This window comes from Rhinolophus hipposideros, assembly GCF_964194185.1.
Source record: "Rhinolophus hipposideros genome assembly, chromosome: 9".
In the NCBI taxonomy this organism is placed as follows: Eukaryota; Metazoa; Chordata; class Mammalia; order Chiroptera; family Rhinolophidae; genus Rhinolophus; species Rhinolophus hipposideros.
Genome location: NC_138055.1, coordinates 34,813,589 through 34,837,695, shown reverse-complemented (window position 1 = coordinate 34,837,695; position 24,107 = coordinate 34,813,589). Strand labels below are relative to the sequence as shown.

Sequence of the window (24,107 nt, the reverse complement as noted above, 5' to 3'; positions counted from 1 at the left end):
AGGCAAGGGATTAAGAAGTACAAATTGGTTATTACAAAGTAGTAATGGGGATGTAAGGTATAACATAAGAAATGTAGTCAATAATATTGTAATAACCAAGTATAGTGTCAGATGGGTACTAGATTTTGGGGGGTGACAGATGGGAGGGTGTGGGACAGGGTGAAAAAGGTGAAGGGATTAAGAAGTACTAATTGGTAGTTACAAAATAGTCATGGGGATGTAAAATAGAGCATAGGAAACACAGTCAATGACATGTAATTACTATGTATAATGCCAGGTGGGTACTAGACTAGTTAGGCAGATTATTTCTTAAATTATATAAATGTTTAACCACTACACCTGAAATTAATATAAAGTAATATTGAATGTCAACTGTAACTGAAAAATTTAAGAAGGGGGGAAATGGTGAAGGGTTGTTGCCATGCAACAGCCTACCCGTCTGTCTCCTTGTACCTCCCCCTAAAGAAAGGAGAATCTGTGAGATGGATCCTTTCAGGGACTTTGCTTCACCTTTGTGCTTGCACCTTATGTCTCCCTGTTTGGCCCCAGAAAGACGGTTGGTCAGCCAATGATGGGTATGACTCCCCACAGCGAGGGAGGGGGCAACCTAAGCCAGGTGGAGCTGTGTGGGGACCAACAGGAGAATCCGCAGGGTTCATAGAGGTGGGCACAGCTCCATATTTTCCCCCAGCTAAGGAGAGCCTCTGCCTCGGTGGTTGTGGGATTCCTTTCCACAACCTGCAAGGGAAATGACTCAATGATGTGCTCTCCATCTATTCATACTGTCCCATGGGGAAGTACATACATCCTGAGACTTACGGTTCTGCTGCCTGCAGGCAAGTGTGATTGGCTTGAAACAGTTTCCTATTATAATGTATGGGATTCACAGATCTTGAGATTGACAAGCTTTATCTTGTCAATAACTAATAAAAGCTATGTGTAGGCCGATTCAGGGCTCAGTCCTTGAGGCTGGAGTCCCTTGACCCCACTTGCACTCCATTCACGGCTACTGTCTTTCTTAACCCTGCTCCGCCCTCCTCACTCCCCACAACCCTCATTGTGCGGCACGCGACAAAGGATAATAAGAGGTCCAAATTTCCAGGTATAAAATAAGTCTTGGGGACGTAACATACAGTATAGGGAATATAATCAATAATATTGTGACAGCATAGTACAGTGTCAGATGGTTGCTGGACTTATCATGGTGATCACTTCTTTAGGTATATAAATGTTGACTAATTATGGTGTACCCCTGAAACTAATATAATATTGTATGTTAGCTATGTTTTCATAGAAATAGAAAGAAAAATAGAGGACTTTCACTGTGAAAACTGTAAATTAAGTAATCTACTTCAGAACCTAATTTATGTAACATTAACTGAGCCCTACGAAATGGCAGGCATGTGGCAGGTACAGACTGTACAAATGAATAACTCAAAGTCCATACCCTCGGTGAACACATGGTCCAGTAGGAGAGACAAGGAGAGGAAGACTTCAGAGTATTGGAGAAAGATGACAGATTAAATCTGTGATTTGGACAAATCCATTTTGGATAATTGACAAAAGGCTTTAAATTTTAACAGTTTACAGAATATCTGTCCCCCAAAGCATTGAATTATTGTCATTTTAGTGTATTCAAAGCAAACTACAGGTCCATAAGATGTATACTTACCTTCGATAGAAAATAAAAGTAATTGTGCTTATTAATGATTATTTGTAAGGAAGTATTTAATATATTTACAGTTTTTCCATTTCAATAAAATGTATTGTTTCTTTTTGCAAAATCCATATATATTAATCGTATAAAATTTAGAAATACTGCCATAAAAGGAAGAAAATTAAATTACTCATGATTTCGACTCTTTGAGATAGTTACTGATAATATTTTTGGTGTATGTCTCTCCTATATTTTCTGTAAGCATGTAAATTCCTAAGAATATTATTGGTTATAAAATATATGAACACAGTAAGCACATTTTGCAGGCTGTTCTCTTTGTTTAGCAATATACCATTAGCATCTTTCAATATTGTTGTATAGTCTTGTATAAAATCATTTTTAATGGCTGCATAGTGTTCCGTGATAGAAATGTCCTATATCTGATTTCCTACTTTGGGAACATTTAGGAGGTTCCAGTTTTTAACTACTAAAACAAGGATACTATTACCATCCTTATAGTCAGACTTTTATTTAAAAAATCTTGATTATTTCCCTAAAATACATTGCTAGAAGTATATCTGCAGAGTCAAAGAATATGCAAAAAAAACTCAAGATTTTTCCAGCTGTTGTCAAACTTCTGAAGAAACATTGTGTGTGTGTGTGTGTGTGTGTATATGTTCCAGTGAATGAGTGACCTTTTTACATACCTTCTTTATTTGAATCTTTGCTATTTATATAGGAGAAAAATGCATTTTTATTTTAATTTTCATTTTTTGGATAATTAGCAGGTGGTAAAATAATTATCAACCCTCAAGGAGCCCATTTTCTGACAGGAGAGATGTTTTAGATAATTTTAAGATTAAAACCATAATTTATGTAAATATATTTAAATGTGTATTGTATATAAGACCAATTCTCACTAATAGTTCTCATCACTTTGTTCAGTAACACAAGTCCTAGCTCTTTGTCCCACAGGCCAAACATTCTCCTCCAACCCCCACACCAGAGCCCTTAAACTTGCAGTTTTCCCCACCTGGGACATTCTTTCCCCATATTATCACATTCTTAATTTCCTCACTTTATGTTTTAAAAGTGCCCCCCATCACTCTGCGTCCCCTTACCCCGCTTAATTTCCTTCATAACACTTATTATTACAGCCATAAGAGTAGATATCTATTTGCTTGTTGGTTTCATCAACTGGCTTCCCAATTAGTTTGTAAGCTCAACAAGAACAGAAGTTGTGTTTTATTTGCTGCCATATTCCCAGCACCTAAAACAGTAGGTGCTCAACAAATAAACAAACACATGTGTCTGTGTAGCACTAAACAGAAGATGGATTTCAAGCGAGTTATTCATGTACTAGACGTTTGAAAAGGATCGTTTTTTCCCCTCAGTTGTTTAACCTTGGGTAAGTCATCTAATCTCTCATTCTCAGTTTCCTGGCCCAGCAATGTGAATTACAATATTAGGTATGACAATTAAGTTCACAAAAAAGTACCACATACCTCATTGCTGAATATCATTACAGTCACCTTCAAAGTACTCCCCTTGGGGAGCTATGTACCGACGCCAGCGCCTAGTCCACCCTTCAAAGCAATTTTGGAACTCTTTTTCTGGAATGGCCATCAGAGCTGTCGTCGTATTATACTTGATGTCCTGAATGTCATCAAAATGTCTTCCTTTCAATATTTCCTTTATCTTCCGGTAAAGAAAGAAGTCATTAGGGACCAGATCCGGTGAATAGGGAGGGTGTTTCAATACAGTTATTTCTTTGCTGGCTAAAAGCTCTCTCACAGACAGTGCTGTGTAAGCTGGTGCATTGTCGTGATGCAAGTGCCATGAATTGTTGGTGAAAAGTTCAGGTCGTCTAACTTTTTCATGCAGCCTTTTCAGTACTTCCAAATAGTAAACTTGGTTAACTGTTCATCCAGTTGGTACAAATTTGTAAAGAATAACCTCTCTGATATCAAAAAAGGCTAGCAACATCATTGCAACAAGTGCTTGAACTTAATTGTTGGACCTTCATATGCCAAAGAGAAGCTGTAAAGTGCTTCATTTACATGAAAAAGTGAGTACAGTACAAGATTTTTGAGAGAGCAAGAGAGACCACATTCATATAGCTTTTCTTATAGTATATTGTTATAAGTGTTCTCTTTTATTATTAGTTACTGTTGTTAATCTCTTACTGTGCCTAATTTATAAATGAAACTTTATCATAGGTATGTATGTATAGGAAAAAACATAGTATTTATAGGGTTCGGTACTATCTACGATTTCAGGCATTCACTGGGGGTCTTGGAACATATGCTGTGTCAAGAAGTGGGGACTATTGTAGTGATAAAGAAAAACAAAGAAATGAGCCAGCTCTTTTTGTAGCACAGCCCTTTCCCTAGATGAACCAGGCTCCCAGAGTGATGTGATCGCCAGTGTACAGCTCACAGGTACCAGAGGCCGCGATGTGCTCAGTTCACTCACCTACCCACCTACACAAGTGTGCCTATTCTCTCTCGTCTCAGCAACCCTACAGAGTTAGGAATTCTGGTGGGATTCTGTGGCATCTCTGCCACTCATTTCCATAGCCTACGGTTCCTTCACATGCAGGGGTCACAGATCACCCTACTTCTTCCTTCTTCCTCCCAGTTTCATCCCTTTCTTACAAACTTTCTTCAAAGTTCTGGGATATGGTTTTCACCTTTCCAGTGTTTTTAGCATTAATACAAAGTGTTTAATATTTATCTTTTTCTTTTGACATTACAGTGGATATCTAAGAAGAATCTTATTTTGATATATGTTATATATAAACAATATGTGTTTAATATAAATTATATATATATATATATATATATATATATATATATATATATATATATATATATATATATATATATATTCAAGCTGCCTTATACCTAGAAATCCTAGAAGTTTAAATTTTTTCAATAGACAAAACTATCAAGAGTTCTTGTGATTACTGCCTTTTCTTTCAAGTTTAAAAACTCCTTCTCCATCAAGAGATGGGAAATATATTTCCTTCTAGCTTTTTTTTATAATGTGATGATGCTTCTTTTTCAAATAGCTTAACAATGATGTGAGATGAGAGGACTAAATTTATAAATTTGTAGTGAAGGATACATCTAGGTAGAGATCAGGTTATATATTTTTAAATGTTACTGTTCAAAAATCTAAATATGGATAATTTATTCTCACATAAATCTGAACATTTGTGTTCCTTGAGGTCAAAGTGTATTCATGAAATTTCTTCAGAAATAACTATAGAAAAAAATAAAAAATTTTCTATATAATATAGAAAAATATATAAAATGAAAAAATATAGTAAAATGAACAGGCATTATTCACCTTTGGCTTCTCTGGTTATCTAGTGACTAAAGCTATTGCTTAATTTACACACTGTAGAAACGATAATCATTAGCTTGCAAACTCACAGCTGGCAACAAGGACACTCAGTCATCATGGTGTGGCTTCAGCATCATTATTATTTCTGAATAAATACTTTGATCCATCCTTTTAACACAAGCAAAAATTCTTTTCTTCAAAAAAGAAAAGCAGTTTTGATTTACAGATATAAAAAGGACACAGTAAAACCTGAAATAATAATATCCTAATGAAATAAAAATTTAGTTTCTATTAGGTTGGTGCAAACGTAATTGAGGTTTTTGCAATTGTTTTTAACCTTTTAAACCACAATTACTTTTGCACCAAACTAATATTTTCTACCTTGTTGAGAATAAAGCAAGTAATATTGAGAATAAATCAAGTGGCTCACATTCACTGGAGCTTTCTAAGGATCAGATCTTATGACAAGTACTTTTTACAAATTAATTTGCCTTTTGTTTCTGTGCTATAAGTCGTGTTGGGAAAGCAAGGCTTAGATGGATTGCTTAAGACACCATTCTTAAATAGCCATGAATCAAATATAACATTGAATTTGTATGACATAGGAAGAGGTGCTGCATAACTATACAGTTTCTCCCTACCATAACCCCCCAGGACTATTTCTTCCATAATGCTGCTCTCCCATCTGCTTAATACTGAAGAAGACAATTCACTTCTGTGAAAGTTCTGTGGCTATTTTTATCATAAACAATATATTTCACTGTGTATGTGATCGTGAGATTCTTGAAATATATGTCATAGAATAAGTTCCACCTAATTGTACATCTTATAATAGGAATTATTTGACACATTTTATAATAAGAGTTATCTTTACACTATATCTCCATGTTGGATTTAAAGAACATTTTTAATCTCAGTATCCTGCAATAAGACACCTTTTACAATGCATATTAATATACTTGTTTTACATTACGTTGGTGCAAAAGTAATTGTGATTTAAAAGGTTAAAAATAATTGCAAAATCCACTATTACTTTTGCACCAACCTAATATAAAGATAATATCATATATACATTCCTATTTCTTTCAAGTGAGAAAAAGCAGTCTTAAGGATCTTAAGACATATGTTTTAAATAAAATGCATGCTGGTGTTCTTCATATTTTATTTTAAAATGCTCCCTAAACTGTCCTACCACTATCATCTTCATTTTTAGTGTCCTCCCATATTACCCACACTTACTGACAGTTTGCCAGATTCTCACAGACTTTCAGAATTGACAAAACACACTGCGAAAAAATGTCTTAACAATGTGCAAAGTTTTTCATGTATTTTATTGAAATATGTGCATATTACTTACAATACTGCTTAATAAGACATAAAACTGGAAAGTGTTCAAAAGTTAAAGCCCAGGCTGCTGTCATCATCTTCATTCTTGTGAACTTAAATTACTTTTGTTGAAGAGAAAGAAAAAAACAAATAAATTTGGGGTTCATAAAATATCCCTCCTAAATACTTAAAAAAAAAAAGGACAGACTTCAAGTCAACCCAAACTATAGACTCAGTCATCTAGCAGTAAGGACCAGCCAAGATGACCCACTCCCTCTGCCACTGGGTGAGGCATAGTTGCATAGTAATACTACCACTGAAGAGAGGAAGAGAGTAACTCAGTTCTGTTGCCTATGATCAGAGACTTCAAGCTAAAATGAATTTGGAGGAAATTGAGTCTAACCCCTTTATTTTATAAATGTGAAAAACCAAGGTTCATCAATTTCCAGAGGTATTTTTTTTCAGTTTTTAATAAAGAGCATACATTAAGCTAATATTTTGCCTGTTTTATCAATAAATGAAAAAATAATAAATTTCTTAGCACGCTTCAGTGTTAAATAAAATTAAACCTGCACCCCTCAAAGTCTTCCCTGATTCCATAGAGAATATAGTTTATTTTTAAAATATATTCTTTAAAATAAAAGTACAAAACCAACAAAAGTAAATATAATTGAGTGTCAAGACATGAGAGACTGGTGTGGGTCAGCTAGGATAGAAGGCAGATATTGAATTCTACAGTGTCTATAATAGAGGCTTGGATTTGGCTCTGAGATTCTGGGTGGCCACAGTAAAAATGGAAATCTAATTATATGATTTGCATTGTCCTCGAGGAAAGAAAAGCCTCCTATAAAACTTGATTAAAAACTAATATTCTTGTCTGTAGATTGGACTAGTAAAAGGTAAAGCATACTTAGCAAATATGTTACAAACTATTTCTAAGAAAATTTGATTGTTCTCAACTTAATCCATTTGATTGACCTGAGCCAATTAAACCACATAGTAGGGGACTCTAACAGAATGATCCCCCACAAAATATCTGTTTAAAATATGATTTAGTTCCTCCTTCTACTTTTCTTCTTTCCTTTCTAAAATGAGAAATCTTTTTTATTCCTTTTTAGAACATCTATTCCTCTTAATGTACAAAGGCCATTTAGAGTAATTTTATATATACTATATACCTATATTACATATAGATATATAGATATATATATATCTTTAACATATACAGATATATAGGTATATCTATAACAGAATCTCAGACTATACTCGTATTAATATATACACAAATATCCTTTATATCAGAATCATATGTTTTAGAATTGCACTGAATCTTACATATTTTTAGTCCAAATCACTTGTTTCATCAATATGAAAAAAACATACCCCAAAAGGTAAAATATTTTACCCATTGCTTTAAAATTAATTGGTTTCCGAATCTGTAGTCATCAAAATGGCAGCATGAGGTGAGCCTCTATAAATCTCCCCTGGAATTTACAACTAATCAAACAACTACAACTCCACAAAGGACTCCCTGCACAGCAGACAGGCAAGACGAAGAGGCCCACTACTGAATTCTCCTAAAGGTGGGCAAATCGTGTGAGCGGGGGAGGAGGGAAGGGAGAACAGCGGAGAAGGAGCCGCTCAGGCAAAAGACACAGACCTAGCTCAGTGCTCCCAGCTCAATGAATCTGAGAACTACAGCAGCTGCAGGAAAGGAAGAACTCGGAGTGCTAGGGGTCCGTTTATGGCCCACAGGGCTAAGGGGACAGCATATAACACAGGCTGAACCCAACGCTCATGGGCAGAGACCTCGAAGCAAAGACTGAGGGAAGAAGGTTAAAAACCACGGCTTAAGCCCTCACTACCAAGCAGAGAATGGAAACCGTAGGCACTGAGACGATGCGCCCCTCCCTACCCTCCCAGAACTCGCCCCGCCCCCACCTGCCTGGTGCTAGAAGCAGAACTGTAGCAGTGTCAGGTCAAAAGAACAGAATATTTGCTGTTCTGAGAACTATGTACCTCAGACACAGATTCGCAGCCCAACTAGTTCCGGCAAATGGGAGGGAGCTGTGGAAACAGGACCAGCTGTGGTGGTTGTCGCCCCCATTGCTCTGGGCCACCTCTCACAACTCACCCTGCCTCTGGTCCCACCTATCTGGGTGATCACTGCAGGAGAAAACAGAACTGCTGAAATATACGGGCTCTGAATCTGGTGCAGGAAGAGATTTGGAACTGCAAAAGCTCTTCGCATACCCACACGGTCACTGCACCCTGTGACCCAGACGAACTGTTAACAGAGGAGAAGCCCGTCTCCCAGGGAATCCCTGCATTGTGGGAGAAGCTGGAATAGTGCAGAGAAAACATAGCACTACTTTGTGTGAGAGAAAAAAAGTCTGCAGTCAGAGAGAAAATAAAACATTCTACCAACAAGTACTGGAAAAGAAAAGAAAGACCTCTTCCCATCAACCTGTTGCAGAAGCCACTCCTGTAGATGTCTAGGAAGAGAAATAATAAATCAGTAATTGCCATGAATAACCAAGGCAACAAGACAGCTCAGAAAGAAAGTGAAAAGTCTCCAGAAAAGGAACTTAAAGATATGGAAATATGTGACTTAAATGACAGAGAATTCAAGATTGCAGTTCTGAAAAAACTCAATGAGATGCAAGAAAACACAGAAAGGCAGTTTAATGAACTCAGAAACACAATCAAAGAACAACATGAGCATTTTACAAAAGACATTGAAATTTTAAAAAGGAACCAAAGAGAATTTCGGGAGATTAAGAACTCAATAGGAGAAATTAAGAATGAAATAGCCAGCTTAGGTAGTAGAGTTGACCAGATGGAGGAAAGAATCAGTGACATCGAAGATAGAAACCTGGAAACTACATGAACGGAAGAAGAAAGAGGCTTGAGACTTAAAAGAAATGAAAGAACTCTACAAGAACTTTCTGACTCTATCAGAAAGAGCAATATAAGAGTAATGGGCATACCATAAGGAGAAGAAAGAGAGAAGGGAACAGAGAATATATTCAAACAAATTGCTGATGAGAACTTCCCAAACTGTGGACAGAACTGGATCCTCGAATCCAAGAAGCAAATAGAACACCTAATTAACTCAATCCCAACAGGCCTTCTCCAAGGCTCATTGTATTGAAGCTGTCTAAAATCAACAACAAAGAAAGAATCCTCAAGGCAGCCAGGGAAAAGAAGACGGTGACCTACAAAGGAAAGCCCATTAGATTATCATCAGATTTTTCACCAGAAACTCTACAAGCCAGGAGGGAGAGGAACCAAATATTCAAAGTATTGAAAGAGAGAAATTATGAGCCAAGAATCATATACCCAGCAAAGATATCCTTTAGATACGCAGGAGGAATAAAGACCTTTCCACACATACAGAACCTGAGGGAATTTTCTAATACACGACCTGCACAACAAGAAATACTAAAGGAGGCTATTCAACCACCATCAACAGGGACAATTTGTGGCAACCAAAACATAAAAAGGGGGAGGGTAAAGGCCTGAACCGGAATATGGGAATGGAGAAGGTAAGTGTGCTGAAGAAAATGGAATATTCTAAATATTAAACTTTCTTTTACATAAACTTAAGGCTAACCACTAAAAAAAAAAAAATCCAGAACTGAAATATATACTGTAATAAAAGAAGAAACAGAGGAAAAATCATAGAATACCACCACATAGAAATAATAGACAATGACAAAAAGGCAAAGAAACAATGGGGACACAGCCTTACCAGAAAACAAAAGATAGAATGACAGGAAATCCTCACATATCAATAATCACCATAAATGTAAATGGATTGAACTCACCAATAAAAAGGCACACAGTAGCAGATTGGATCAAAAAACTATACCCAACCATATACTGTCTCCAAGAGACACATCTCATCTACAAGGACAAGTGTAGACTCAAAGTGAAAGGGTGGAAATTGACACTCCAAGCAAATGGCATCCAAAGAAAATCAGCTGTAGCCATACTGATATCAGATAAAACAGACTTCAGGATGAAAGAGATAACAAGAGAGAAAGATGGACATTTCATAATGGTAAAGAGGACGATACAACAAGAAGACATAACAGTCATCAATATTTATGCCCCTAATCAGGGAGCACCAAAATATACCAAGCCACTACTAACAGAACTAAAGGGAGAAATTGACCAAAACACAATTATACTAGGGGACTTAAATACATCATTGATAGCTATGGCTAGATCATCCAAACAGAAAATAAGTAGTGAAATAGCAGCCCTAAATGACACATTAGATGAAATGAACATACTTCACAGACAGAGAGAACTTCATCATAAAACATCAGACCATACATTCTTTTCCAGTGTACATGGAACATTCTCAAGGAGAGACCATATATTGGAACATAAAATCAGCCTCAGCAAATTTAAGAAGATTGAAATCATACCAAGCATATTCTCTGATCACAAAGCTTTGAAATTGGATATCAACTACAAAAAGAAAGCAGGAAAAAACACAAATACGTGGAAGAACGACTGGGTCAAAGATGAAATTAGAGGAGAGATCAAAAGATACATAGAAACAAATGACAATGAAAATACATCCTACCAAAATTTGGGGGATGCAGCGAAAGCAGTTTTAAGAGGGAAATTTATATCATTACAGGCCTATCTCAAGAAACAAGAAAAATCCCAAATAAATAACCTCAGGTTACACCTTAAAGAACTAGAAAAAGAAGAACAAATGAAACCCAAGGTCAGCAGAAGAAAGGAAATAACAAAAATCAGAGCAGAACTAAATGAAATAGAGAACAAAAAGACAATAGAAAAATTAATATGACAAAGAGCTGGTTCTTTGAAAAGATTAACAAAATTGGCAAACCCTTGGCTAGACTCACTAAGATAAAAAGAGAGAAGACACTAATTAACAAAATCAGAAATGAAAAAGGGGAAGTTATCACGGACACCACAGAAATACAAACGATCATCCAAGAATACTATGAAGGACTATATGCCACCAAATTCAATAACCTAGAAGAAATGGACAAGTTCTTAGAAACATATAGCCTTCCAAGGCTGAACCATGAAGAACAGGAAAATCTAAACAGACCGATCACCAGTAACAAAAGTGAATCAGTCATCCAAAACCTTCCCAAAAGCAAAAGTCCTGGCCAGATGGCTTCACTAGTGAATTCTACCAAACCTTCAAACAGGATCTAATACCAATCCTCCTCAAACTCTTCCAAAAAATTTAAAAAGAGACAGTACTCCCTAACTCATTTTATGAGGCCAACATTATCCTGTTACCAAAACCTGGTAAGGACAACACAATAATGGAAAACTACAGACCAATATCTCTGATGAATACAGATGCAAAAATTCTGGCAAATCGAATACAACAATGCATTAAAAAGATTATTCATCATGACCAAGTGGGGTTCATCCCTGGGGTACAAGGATGGTTCAACATCCGCAAATCCATCAATGGGATACATCACATAAACAAAATAAAGGACAAAAATCATATGATTATATCAATTGATGCAGAAAAAGCATTTGACAAGATACAACATCCATTTATGATTAAAACACTTAATAAAATTGGTATAGAAGGAAAATACCTCAACATAATAAAGGCCATATATGACAAGCCCTCAGCTAATCTCATAATTAATGGTGAAAAGCTGAAGCCCTTTGCTCTACGTTCAGGAACACGACAAGGTTGCCCCCTATCACCTCTGCTTTTCAACATAGTGTTGGAAGTCCTCGCCAGAGCTATCAGGCAAGAGAAAGAAATAAAAGGCATCCAAATTGGGAATGAAGAAGTTAAATTGTCACTCTTTGCAGATGACATGATGCTATATATAGAAAACCCTAAAGACTCCACCAAAAAGCTATTAGAAACAATCAACGAATACAGTCAAGTTGCTGGCTACAAAATCAACGTACAAGAGTCCATTGCATTCCTATATACTAACAATGAAATCTCAGAAAAAGAAATACGAAAAACAATTCCCTTTGCAATTGCAGCAAAAAGAATAAAATACCTCGGAATAAACCTAACCAAGGATGTGAACGACCTATATGCTAAAAACTATAAGACATTTTTGAAAGAAATTGAAGAAGACACAAAGAAATGGAAAGACATTCCATGTTCATGGATTGGAAGAATCAACATAGTTAAAATGACCATATTGCCCAAAGCAATACACAGATTTAATGCAATCCCCATCAAAATCCCAATGGCATTTTTTAAATAGAACAAAAAATCAGTTTGGAACCACAAAAGACCCCGAATAGCCAAAGCAATCTTAAGAAAAAAGAACAATACTGGAGGTATCGCACTCCCTGACTTTAGCTTGTACTACAGGGCTACAATAATCAAAACTGCATGGTATTGGCAGAAAAACAGACACATAGACCAATGGAATAGAATTGAGAACCCAGAAATAAAACCACATAAATATGGACAGATAATTTTTGACAAAGAAGCTAAAAACATACAATGGAGGAAAGACAGCGTCTTCAATAAATGGTGCTGGGAGAATTGGATAGCCACGTGCAAAAGAGTGAAACTGGACTGCTATCTGTCACCATGTACCAAAATTAATTCAAAATGGATCAAAGACTTAAGCATAAGACCTGACACAATAAACTGCATGGAAGAAAACATAGGTACTAAACTTATGGACCTTGGGTTCAAAGAGCATTTTATGAATTTGACTCCAAAAGCAATGGAAGTAAAAGCTAAAATAAACGAATGGGACTATATGAAACTTAAAAGCTTCTGCACAGCAAAAGAAACCATCAACAAAATAAAGAGGCAACCAATTGAATGGGAGAAGATTCTTGCTAACAGTGCCTCCGATAAGGGACTAATATCCAAAATATACAAGGAACTCATGAAGTTCAACAACAAAGAAACAAACAACCCAATTGAAAAATGGGCAGAGGACCAGAAGAGACATTTTTCCAAAGAGGACACACAAGTGGCAAATAGACATATGAAATAATGCTCAACATCACTAATCATCAGAGAAATGCAAATAAAAACCACAATGAGATATCACCTCACCCCAGTCAGAATGGCTATCATCAATAAGACAAACAGTAACAAGTGGTGGAGAGGCTGTGGAGAAAAAGGAACCCTCATACACTGTTGGTGGGAATGCAGACTGGTGCAGCTGTTATGGAATGCAGTGTGGAGGTTCCTTAAAAAATTACGAATAGAACTACCATATGACCCAGCAATCCCTCTCCTGGGTATCTACCCAAAAAATTTGAAAACATTTATACATAAAGACACATGTGCTGCAATGTTCATTGCAGCTTTGTTTACGGTGGCCAAGACATGGAAACAACCAAAATGTCCTTCGATAGATGAATGGAAAAAGAAGTTATGGTATATATACGCAATGGAATACTATTCGGCGGTAAGAAAAGATGCCATAGGAACATTTGTGACAACATGGATGGATCTTGAGAGTATAATGCTAAGCGAAATAAGTCAGACAGAAAAAGCAGAGAACCATATGATTTCATTGATATGTGGTATATAAACCAAAAACAACAAAAGAACAAGACAAACAAATGAGAAACAAAAACTCATAGACACAGACAATTGTTTGGTGGTTACCAGAGGGTAAGGGGGGTGGGAGCAGGGAGATGAGGGTAAGGGGGATCAAATATATGGTGATGGAAGGAGAACTGACTCTGGGTGGTGAACACACAATGGGATTTATAGATGATGTAATACAGAATTGTACACCTGAAATCTATGTAATTTTACTAACAATTGTCACCCCAATAAATTTAAAAACAAAAAATTAATTGGTTTCCAAGTATCTAAGAAATGTATTTTCTCTCTCTTGATGTTACAAAACTTTGGAAACTCAGGTTTAGACATAATGGCAACTATTATTCTACTGTTTTCCAAACTATATTAGTATAATTGCTGAAGGGTTACCCAGAACTTTGCCAAAAGCATAATATAGTACTATGCTTTCAATATTTTATTAATGGATATTTCAATGTATACGTTTTTTCTGAGGGACCAAATGACACATAACAGTTAGAACATGTGTGTAATTTAATGATGAGTCTTTCCTACCTGCTCAGTATAATCAACAAAAAATGTACTTTTTGTAATGAAAAAGCCAACCCATTATGGTCTTTCTTCTCTTAATACTGAAATTCTCATATCATGTAAACCAAGTGTATTAGTCAGGGTTCTCAGTTGCAAGCACACTCTTGATGAGGTATTTTTATTGAAAAGATTTTGAGTAGTTCATAAAACTGCCACAGAAGTTCAGTTCTGGAAGAGGGAAAGGAGCAATGGATTTGCAAAACTCCAGCCAGATTGACATCACATAACCAATCTGGTGTGGACATACATGCACCTCCCCACTCAATAGTCACCTCCAGACCTAACACTAATGCTGCGACTGTGACCCTGCCAGACTGCCCTGGATCCTGGTGGTGCTGCCTCTGCTGTCCCCCACCATCAAAATGAATTCTCTGTGGACCTTGCTTCATTGCATCAGCTGCTCCCAATTCAAAGTTCAAATAAAGTACTTCCAAAGGGCGTACAACTTTCCCATGTCCTTAGTAGCAAAGGAGACTAGAAAAACAAGTGTCCATTCTGAACTCCACTGTAGCAGGTGGGATACACCTTCCACCAAGATTTGTAAAGGAAATCCCCCCAAATAAAAGAATGGGGTTCAGATGCCCATGACTTATGATCCCTATAATCAAATCTTTTCCTTCGATGTTCCAATTTTCCAATAGCAACATTGTTAACAGAATTACCAATGATATTGCTAATTGATAGTGATCAGCCTTGAAAAAAATGAGCTGGTAAATAAATCATTTTTTAACCTGAAAATAAACTATAGATTCACTTACTTTATCCCGATTTGATTCTGCTGTAATGCTAATTTTTTCTCCACAAAGAAAATAAAATACAATTGCAGGTATAAAATTTCTGACTAGTATCTTCTAGTTGCCAAGTTAGCATACATCTGTGTGGAAGAGATTACTTCAAAGATTTTTCTCCATTTCATTACAAAATTGTCATAAAAGATGAAACTCAAGTAAATATAAAGAGTTATCTTTCCTGAACACCTCAGGGATATCTTTTTCTGAGAAAAATATTCTATATGAGCAATCCACTTGCTTCTGGCTTACCAAGGGTCCACAGGTCCAGGATGAGTTTCCCTAGACAGACACAAGTATACCCATCTAATCAATAAAATACTTGTTAAAAACTAGCATCTTCGTAAAAATTTCCTGAACAGCTATCTAGATATGACAATGTCATGATTATATGGAGAAGGCAAGACCACTTCACAGTATAGACAACCATTTATATGGTGTTAGGTGCCCTAAAAGAAACTCACCCTTTGGTCTTGTACCAATATTTTAGTCATGGTGTACCCAAAAAATTATGGATTTCTCTGTGAGACTTATTTCTGTGTTCCGATTCTGCCAGAATTATTATTTGCTGATTCATTAATAATTTATTTAAATTTCATTCAAATGAATAAAATTTATTTAAATTAATTTTTTTTAATTATTCCATTTTTTTTCATCATTTGTACAATAAGAGTAATACAGTGAGCCCTCCATATCTTCAGGTTTTGCATCCACAGATTCAGCCAACTCTGAATAGAAAATATTCATTAAAAAAAGTTACGTTGTTGCAGACATGTACTATGTAAGTAGGCCTACAATGGTTTCACCTGTACTGAACATGACAGACATTTTTCGTTTCATTTTTTCCTGAAAAATATAGTATAAGAACTACTTATATAACATTTACACTGTACTAAGTATTATAAGTAGTCTAGAAAGATTAAAGTGTACGAGAGGATGTGCACAGGTTTTATGCAAATACTGTAGTACTTTATTTTATTAGGGATTTGAACATCCATGGATTTTAGTATCTGCGGGGTGGGGTGGGGTACTGGAACCAATCCCCTGTGGACACCAAGGGACAACTGTAATTCCAACCTTATCAGGTCATCATCGTAAGATTTAAATACAGCAAGTATTTAAAGCACAATGCCACTCACTGAAGAGGTACTCAATTATTTTAGTACTCTTGCCCATTTTACTATAAGGTACTGAAGTTGTTGAAGGTCACTATCAAAATACAAGTGCTGCCTGGCAAGTAATGAAGTGAATTTCCAGTAGAACCAGAGGAAATGGGCAGAGGCTAAGATGTGAAAAGCCCACGAGTATGGGGTTCAGACAGGCCTATTTGAGGACCAGAAGCATTTTGGTTAACAGGCAGAACAGGAGAGTTGTACAGACCTAGCAGCCAAATTCTAGCAACTGTTGGCAGAATGAGTCAAGAAAAGAAAAAAGATACTTAAAACAGGATAAAGCCTTAAAATAGGACAATGGATAAGACCTCACTATGTTTATCAATCCCTACACAGGCTTGAACAAGAACACAAGAATTTAGTTTCATAGTTACGATATATTCCTCAAGGTTTAATTCAAATAAGAACATTTTCCATGCCATACCCAGACTACAAAGATATGAAAGTTTGGAAATTTCAGTAAAATTGTTAATTATGCAGACAGCAATCTTGGCTGGTAATCATTGGGGCATGATTTCACTCTGCTTTTTTGATTAATTTTCAAGAAGGCTTTTTACATGCTTTGCTATGAAACAAATATCATTTTTCTATTCAAAGAGATTTCTTTAAATGCCTTAGTAACAACAGGGTCGAGTGGCTTATATTTTGTGATATAAAACTTAGTGGAATGAAGAAAAGAACTGAAAGTAACATTTGAATGGTACATTTTAATTACCATACCAGCATTCATTTTGACAAGTTGATCTTTTTTTAATAAGTGTAATCAGCCCTTAAAGACATTGTCATAATGGCAAATAACCTGACAAGGGTTTTTCAGGCAGGAATTTTCAATTTGAAAATATGAAACTATAAAAGAACCTAAATATCCCAAAAATATTATTGGGTATTCATTTAGATATCCTTTCCAAAACACAAAAGGGGAGGTGAAGTTTCTGATCAGTCAGAGACTGAAACATTTATTTTAACTTTAATCCCTACCTCACTTCTAACTTTTTTTGTGTGACTTTGTCCAATTATTCAATTCATTTGGTGGTTTTATAATATCTTGTGAAATCTCCAAATTTCTCTGGGTTAGTAAAGATACATATCTTTACTAACCCAGAGAAATTTTACTAGAGTAAGATATGTATCTTTACTAACCCAGAGAAATTTTACTAGAGTAAGATATGTATCTTTACTAACCCAGAGAAATTTTACTAGAGTAATAGTTATAAAGTGATTTGAGAGCTTTCATCTAAATGCTAAATTTTACTAGAAACTTTATTTATGCATTTAGGCTTTTTGATCGAACAAAGTCTTAAACATATTTACCCAGAAAAACATAGAACTCTAAGGCCTTTTGAGTTAACTGAAAGCAATTTTTTCCAATAACATTTAATAGTATCCATTTCTTTTTGAGGACTAATACTGCCACGAGCATTTTTGTGATATTTTATCCACTAACGTAAAAACTTATGGCAGTTTAATTCCCCAAATAAAAAGGGGCTGCTATAAACATAACTGAGCTACCAGGAAGCAGATGGTTTTAATTATCCACATAAAAAGCTATTTATATTGGGAATTTGAAAAAACAATCTAGAAACAATACTCATTGTAGAAACATACATTTTAATTAATTTGGGCTTTAAAAAGGAGTAACGAGTGATTATTAAGTGTTACCTAAAGTCAAATTGGCATTAAAGGCTAGATCTGAGTGCCTCTGTGGTAAGCCTTAGAGAATTGCTGTTGCATATGTAATTGTATATTTGATCTCTTATGAATAAATTGAGGGGAAGAGAATTACTTGAAATCAGCACAAGCCTACTTGCATGATGATGTACAATAATAGTCTTGTTTGAGCTGGGAGGTAAAAAGTACATGTTATATACTGTACAAAGCACCCCAAATTTTGCATCCAGGAATATTTATTGAGACTTCAGAACCAAGGGCACATTATGCCGGATGATTTTTCTTTCTCCTTTCCTAAAGATTTTTTTTTTTTAATTAGAATACTGCATTGGGTAGTGGTTAACAGCAAGTACTCCCTGGATGAGGATTGCTGGATGTAACAATAAAAATACATGCAATACAGGAACATATTTATACTTAAAAAATTATTTGTTGTTTATCTGAAATTCAAAGTTAACTGGGTGTCCTGTATTTTATCTGGTAATCCTATCTAAATGCCAACTCTATCTCAGTCACTTGCTAGCTATGTGAATTTGGGCACGATATTTAATGTCTCTGTGCTTCATTTTCCTTATCAGTACACGCAGGACAGTAATAGTACTTACTTACTACTAAGTAATAAGTTAGTAATAATAGTACTAACTTACAGGTTTGCTTGACAATTAAATGAGCTAATATTTACAGAACGCTTAGATTGTGTTTAGTATAGAGTGTGTGCTATGTGTTTTGTTAAATAGTTATTCCTGCCTGGAAGAAAAAGTTCAGTTAAAAAAAGACAGCTTTGGAGTCTATATAGAAAGGTTTTTTGCCCTATTGTTCCTAAAAGTATTTGTGTGTTAATTACAAGTACAGGTGCCTCAAATCCTTCTCCATCACCACTCTCCTTTAATTCTCCTACCATCACCTCCCACGCCCACACTTCCTCTGTCTCCTGCTGTTCACCGGCGCCCTCCCTAAGTCACTGCTGATGCTCTGGCTTTGGAGAGGTCAGCTCCCAGCCCCTCCGGATCGCACAGCCCTTGACTACTCAAGTAGTTGTCTATATACAACAGCCATGATTACCCAGAATTGGACAAATACAAGGGCAAAGCATAATTCAAAAGGAGGTGGGCAAAAAACAATTTAAGAGTGAAATCTATAGCGCTGTGGTAGTCAAGGTGGATATTTAACCATATTATGTGGGCATTCTCTGGGAGTACGTATGTCTCTCTAGTGGTGATTCTTTTCTTCTCAGTCTCCAAACAGGAAGCTATCTTTCTCTCTCCCAAAAAGAATGGAATGTGGTCAACTGTTGCAATTGAAGCATGAAGAAACACACAAACAGAAGGGCCGGCAATGGGGGGAGGAGGTGCAAACTCAGTGTTTCATAAGGAGCAGAGCAGCCAATCAGGGCAATGAGCAAACAGCATTAGCAGACGACATGGGAGGGAGAGAAAAAAAACATTCACAATTCTAAGAACAAGGCTTGATTCTTGAAGTAAAATTTAGCCATATTTTCTAAAATTCTAAATGGCATAAAATTCTAAATGGCATTCAGGACCCCATATTAGTTTCCTAGGGCTACTATAACAAATTGCCACAAACAGTGTGGCTTAAAAACAATAGAAATATATTCTTTTTGCAGTTTTATTTAGAGGCCAGAAGCCAAAAATCAAGACGTTGGTAGGATTGGTTCTTTCTACAGGCTCTGAGGGAGAATCCATTCCATCCCTCTCTCCTAGTTTCTGGTGTTTTCCAACAATCCCTGACATTCCTTGGCTTGTATGTGCATCATTCTAACCTCTGCCTCTGTCTTCAATTGCCCTTCTTCCCTGAGTCCCTCTGTGTCTTCTCGACTGTCTCTTAACATACTCATCATTGAATTTAGGGCCCCTCTAATACAAGATGATCTCCTCTCAAGGTCCTTACTTTAATTACATCTGCATAAATGCTTATTTTAAATCAGGTCACATTGTGAGGTTCTTTGTAGACATATCATCTGTAGGTGGGGGAAGAGGCACCCTTCAACTCACTGCAGACCCCAAAACAAGTAATTGATATTTCAGGGTAGACCTGCTTGGAATCAAAGCAAAGTAGAGCATTCAGAAGAAAATTAGAACTTGGAAAGTATAAGGCAAGAGGAATTTAGCTTAGACCTGAATGGAGATGTGCCTTTAAGAAATGTTAGACTAAAGGTTTTTAACATTTATTTAGTGAAGAGGAATTAGAGATTGATATTAAAAACTCACTATCACAGATAATTTGCTAAATACAATTTCTAATAAACCTTATAGAGTTCATTTTTGGTCATTCTCAACAAATTGTTTTTATTATCTTCACAATTCCCACAATTATCCAGCTTCCCCCAATCCCAGCACAGGGATTGTTATAAGATAAAAAATGACAAGAATCTGCTGCCCATAGACAGAACTAAGTAACTAGAATAATTCAGGGGAAAGCTGTCTTCTCCAAACTTCCTCCTGTCTAAGTGAGGTACATGCTACCCAGGGACATTCTGGAAACAGCCCAAGGTCTTCTCTAGTCTAACAATTTGAACTTTCATCCTTAATAATCTATTCATTGTCAGGCACTAACCCAGAAGAGTTTGGTGTTTGTTTTCTAAGAACTTATTTTTTAGCGCAGTTTTAGGTTCATAGCAAAATTGAGGGGAAGGTCCAGAGATTTCTCATATATCTCTGAGCCCCACACATGCACAGCCATCTCCATTATCACATCATCCACCAGAGTGGGACATTTGTCACAGTAGATGAACCTACACTGACACGTCATAATCACCCAAAGTCCATAGTTTCCATTACGGTTCACTCTTGGTGTTGTACATTCTATGGGTTTGGACAAATGTATAATGACATGCATCCATCATTATGGTATCACACAGAGTTTTTTCACTGCCCTAAAACTCCTCGGTTTTAGGAGGAGTCCTCCCCCCACCAACCCCTAGCAATCACTGATTTTTTTTTTTTTTACTGTCTGCATGTTTTTTACTTGAGGTTTTGTTTTTAATATTTTATACAATTCTCAAGGTCCTTACTTTAATTACATCTGCACCTACTTTAATGTAGGTATGATATACCTTTTATAAATGACAGAGTCAGGGATAGGAACCTAGATCTTTCTGACACGTATATCTATGCTGTTTCCTTAATACATTGCCTCCCATCCTTCCTACAAATTGAAGAGTAATGTTGAATATGTGAAACCCCCTTCAGTTATAAGAATCCATGGTTTATTTGCCTTTCACGTTACCCTTCTCTTTATTCTTGCAACATGTAGCACAGAGCTATTTACTTAGTGGGCCTCGTATAAATAGACAGTGACTTGTTGAGTGCAAAGTGAAAGGTCCTGCAACAAACCGGAGCTGGCTAATTTAACTGAACCCAATTCATTACGTAGTACTAAAAAACTACTACTACTAAAAAAGTCATAAACTTTTGCAAATGTCTAGGAAGTTCAATTCGATAGAATGATGTAATTTTCACAGTAAATACCTACAGTCTGGTCAGACAACCTTCAAGGGCTAAAACTTCTGACTCAGAAAAGTATCTTTTCCTAAAAATGCAAAAGAAGCAACAAGAAGACAGCTGTGTTATTCAGTTTAAGTAACAAGGCCATGCTGTTTCGAATACCATTTAAAGGTAGACCATATGAAACTCAGTATTTATACATTGCAATGCAGATTTTGTGGTTATTAAAAAAAAGTACCATGATTCTTTCAATTTAACAGATTATTCTCCACTTACCCATCAAAATAATGTTTAAGCTAACTCTTGGTTATTCAAAGGTAGTTTATTTCATTTACCTAGACTCTTGGCTTCTCTTCCTCCTAATTAGTCCAGATGATAACTGTGAGCTTCCTATTAAAGAGCAGAAGAGACATGGAAATAGAAATGAAATTCAAACCAAACAATTTGGATACTAACTGGCAGTTCATATAAAAAGTTTGGTAGAGAAAACAAACACCACCAAAAAATAAAATATTGATTGAAAGTTCTTTTTGGCTTCACTCCCCACACCCCTTAGCGTTGGGTACTGAGTGCCTGACCTCCTGTTTCCTATGCTGCCACCCAGCTCCAGGATCAGCCAGTGCCGTAGGTTTTAGAGACCTGAAAAGCCTCACCAGCCTCCAGGTACTCAACGACTGCCTGGCAGACAAGAGCTACATGGAGGAGTATGTGCCATCACAAGCAGATGTGGCAATATTTGAAGCAGTCTCCAGCCTACCACCTGCCGACTTGTATCATGCCCTACGCTGATATAACCACATCAAGTCTTACAAAAAGTAAAAGGCCAGCCTGCCTGGAGTAAAGAAAGGTTTAGCCAAGTATGGCCTTGTTAATGTGGATGACACCACAGGAAGGGGAGCTACAGATAGTAAAGACGATGACGACACTGATCTCTTTGGATCTGATAAGGAGGAGGAAAGAGACGAAGCGAAGAGGCTAAGAGAGGAGCACCTTGCGTAGTATGAGTCAAAGAAAGCCAAAACACCTGTACTTGTTGCCAAGTCTTCCATCTTAATAGATATGAAACCTTGGGATGACGAGAAAGACATGGCAAAATTAGAGGCGTGTATCAAGAGCATTCAGCAGACGGCTTGGTCTAGGGCTCTTCTAAACTAGTTCTGGTGGCATATGGAATTTAAAAACTTCAAATATGATGTGCAGTAAAAGACAATAAAGTTGGAACAGATAGGCTAGAGGAGAAGACCACTGCTTTTGAGGACAACATGCCGTCCATGACATGGCTGCTTTCAACAAGATCTACAATCCATCATGGATCATTACCCATAAATCAAAGCTTGAAAGACAAAAAGTTCTTTTTAGAAATTCCCAGATGTTCAGCACCTATGGTCTCTCTCTGTGCCTCAGTACTCTACCCCATCACGAATTGAAGACCATTTCATATTTGTTCTTACTAATCACATTGGAAAGTAACATTGGGGGGCAATTTCCATTATTATGAATATCTCAAAATGCTGTAAGTCTGTAATAAAATCTGAAAAATATGTTCAGTCTTGTTTTAGCTACAAAAGTACCACCATATTATAATAAAATTATTCTGTAGAAGAATAGTTAAAGGTTTTTCTCCTATAGCTTTCTGTGAACCAAATCAGCTGTATTCCTAAACCAGGGATTGCTAGAATTTCCCCCACAAAACATGTCCATGTCTTCATCATAGAAACCTGTGAATAATGTACTTTACATGGCAAAGAGATGTTACTAAATTAAGTATCCTGAGATGAAATTATCCTGATTATTTAGGTGGGCCCATTGTAATCACGAGAATCCTTATGGGGGAGGCCAAAGGATCAGTCAGAAAAGGAGATGTGATGACTGGAATGAGGAGCCACGAGGTAAAGACAACCTATAGAAGCTGGAAAAGACAAAGAATAAATTCTCCTAGAGCCTGAAAAAGGAAAACAGCACTTAATTTAAGCTCTGTAAGACCCATTTTGGACTTCTGACCTCCAAAACCGTATGGTAATAGATTTGTATTGTTTTAAGTCACTAAGTTTGTAGTAATTTGTTATAGCAGCAATAGGAAACCTATATAACATTATATATGAGCTTTATGTTTTTTAACAAAATATCAGTAATTTTTAAAAGTGTATCCCAACTAGCTTTAAATGTGATTTGTTTCATTATTACCAAAGTAGAGTTTACAGTACCTCACAACAAGCTATTTAAAAAGCCCTTAAAACTCCCAGTTCTAAAAAAAAAAAAAAAAAAAAAAAAAAAAAAAAAAAAAAAAAAAAAAACTCCCAGTTCTCTCAGCCCACCACTAGAACTGTGATATGTACGAGGTCCTAAGATATAAGCCTCTGCAGCCTATTCCCCTTATGGCATATTTAGCTTATTCATAATAGTATTAGATGAAAGGGTACCAAGAAAAACAGAGGCTTTGCTAGAATATTAAGGAGATCACCAAGAGCCTTGTAGGTTGCTTTGTGGCATGCCTATTTCCTCTCTGCCACATCCCATCCCATCACCACTACCCCCAGTCCCATT

At 36.3% G+C, this 24,107-nt stretch overlaps 1 pseudogene across 1 annotated transcript in view; it reads left to right on the top strand.

Moving 5' to 3' along the window:
• Positions 1–23,061, top strand: part of LOC308501862 (elongation factor 1-beta-like) — a 118,368-nt pseudogene extending 95,307 nt beyond the window's left edge. The window contains exon 4 of the transcript in view: positions 22,120–23,061. The product of the transcript in view is annotated as an elongation factor 1-beta-like (transcript). The remainder of the gene's footprint in view (positions 1–22,119) is intronic.
• The last annotated feature ends 1,046 nt before the right edge of the window (positions 23,062–24,107 follow it).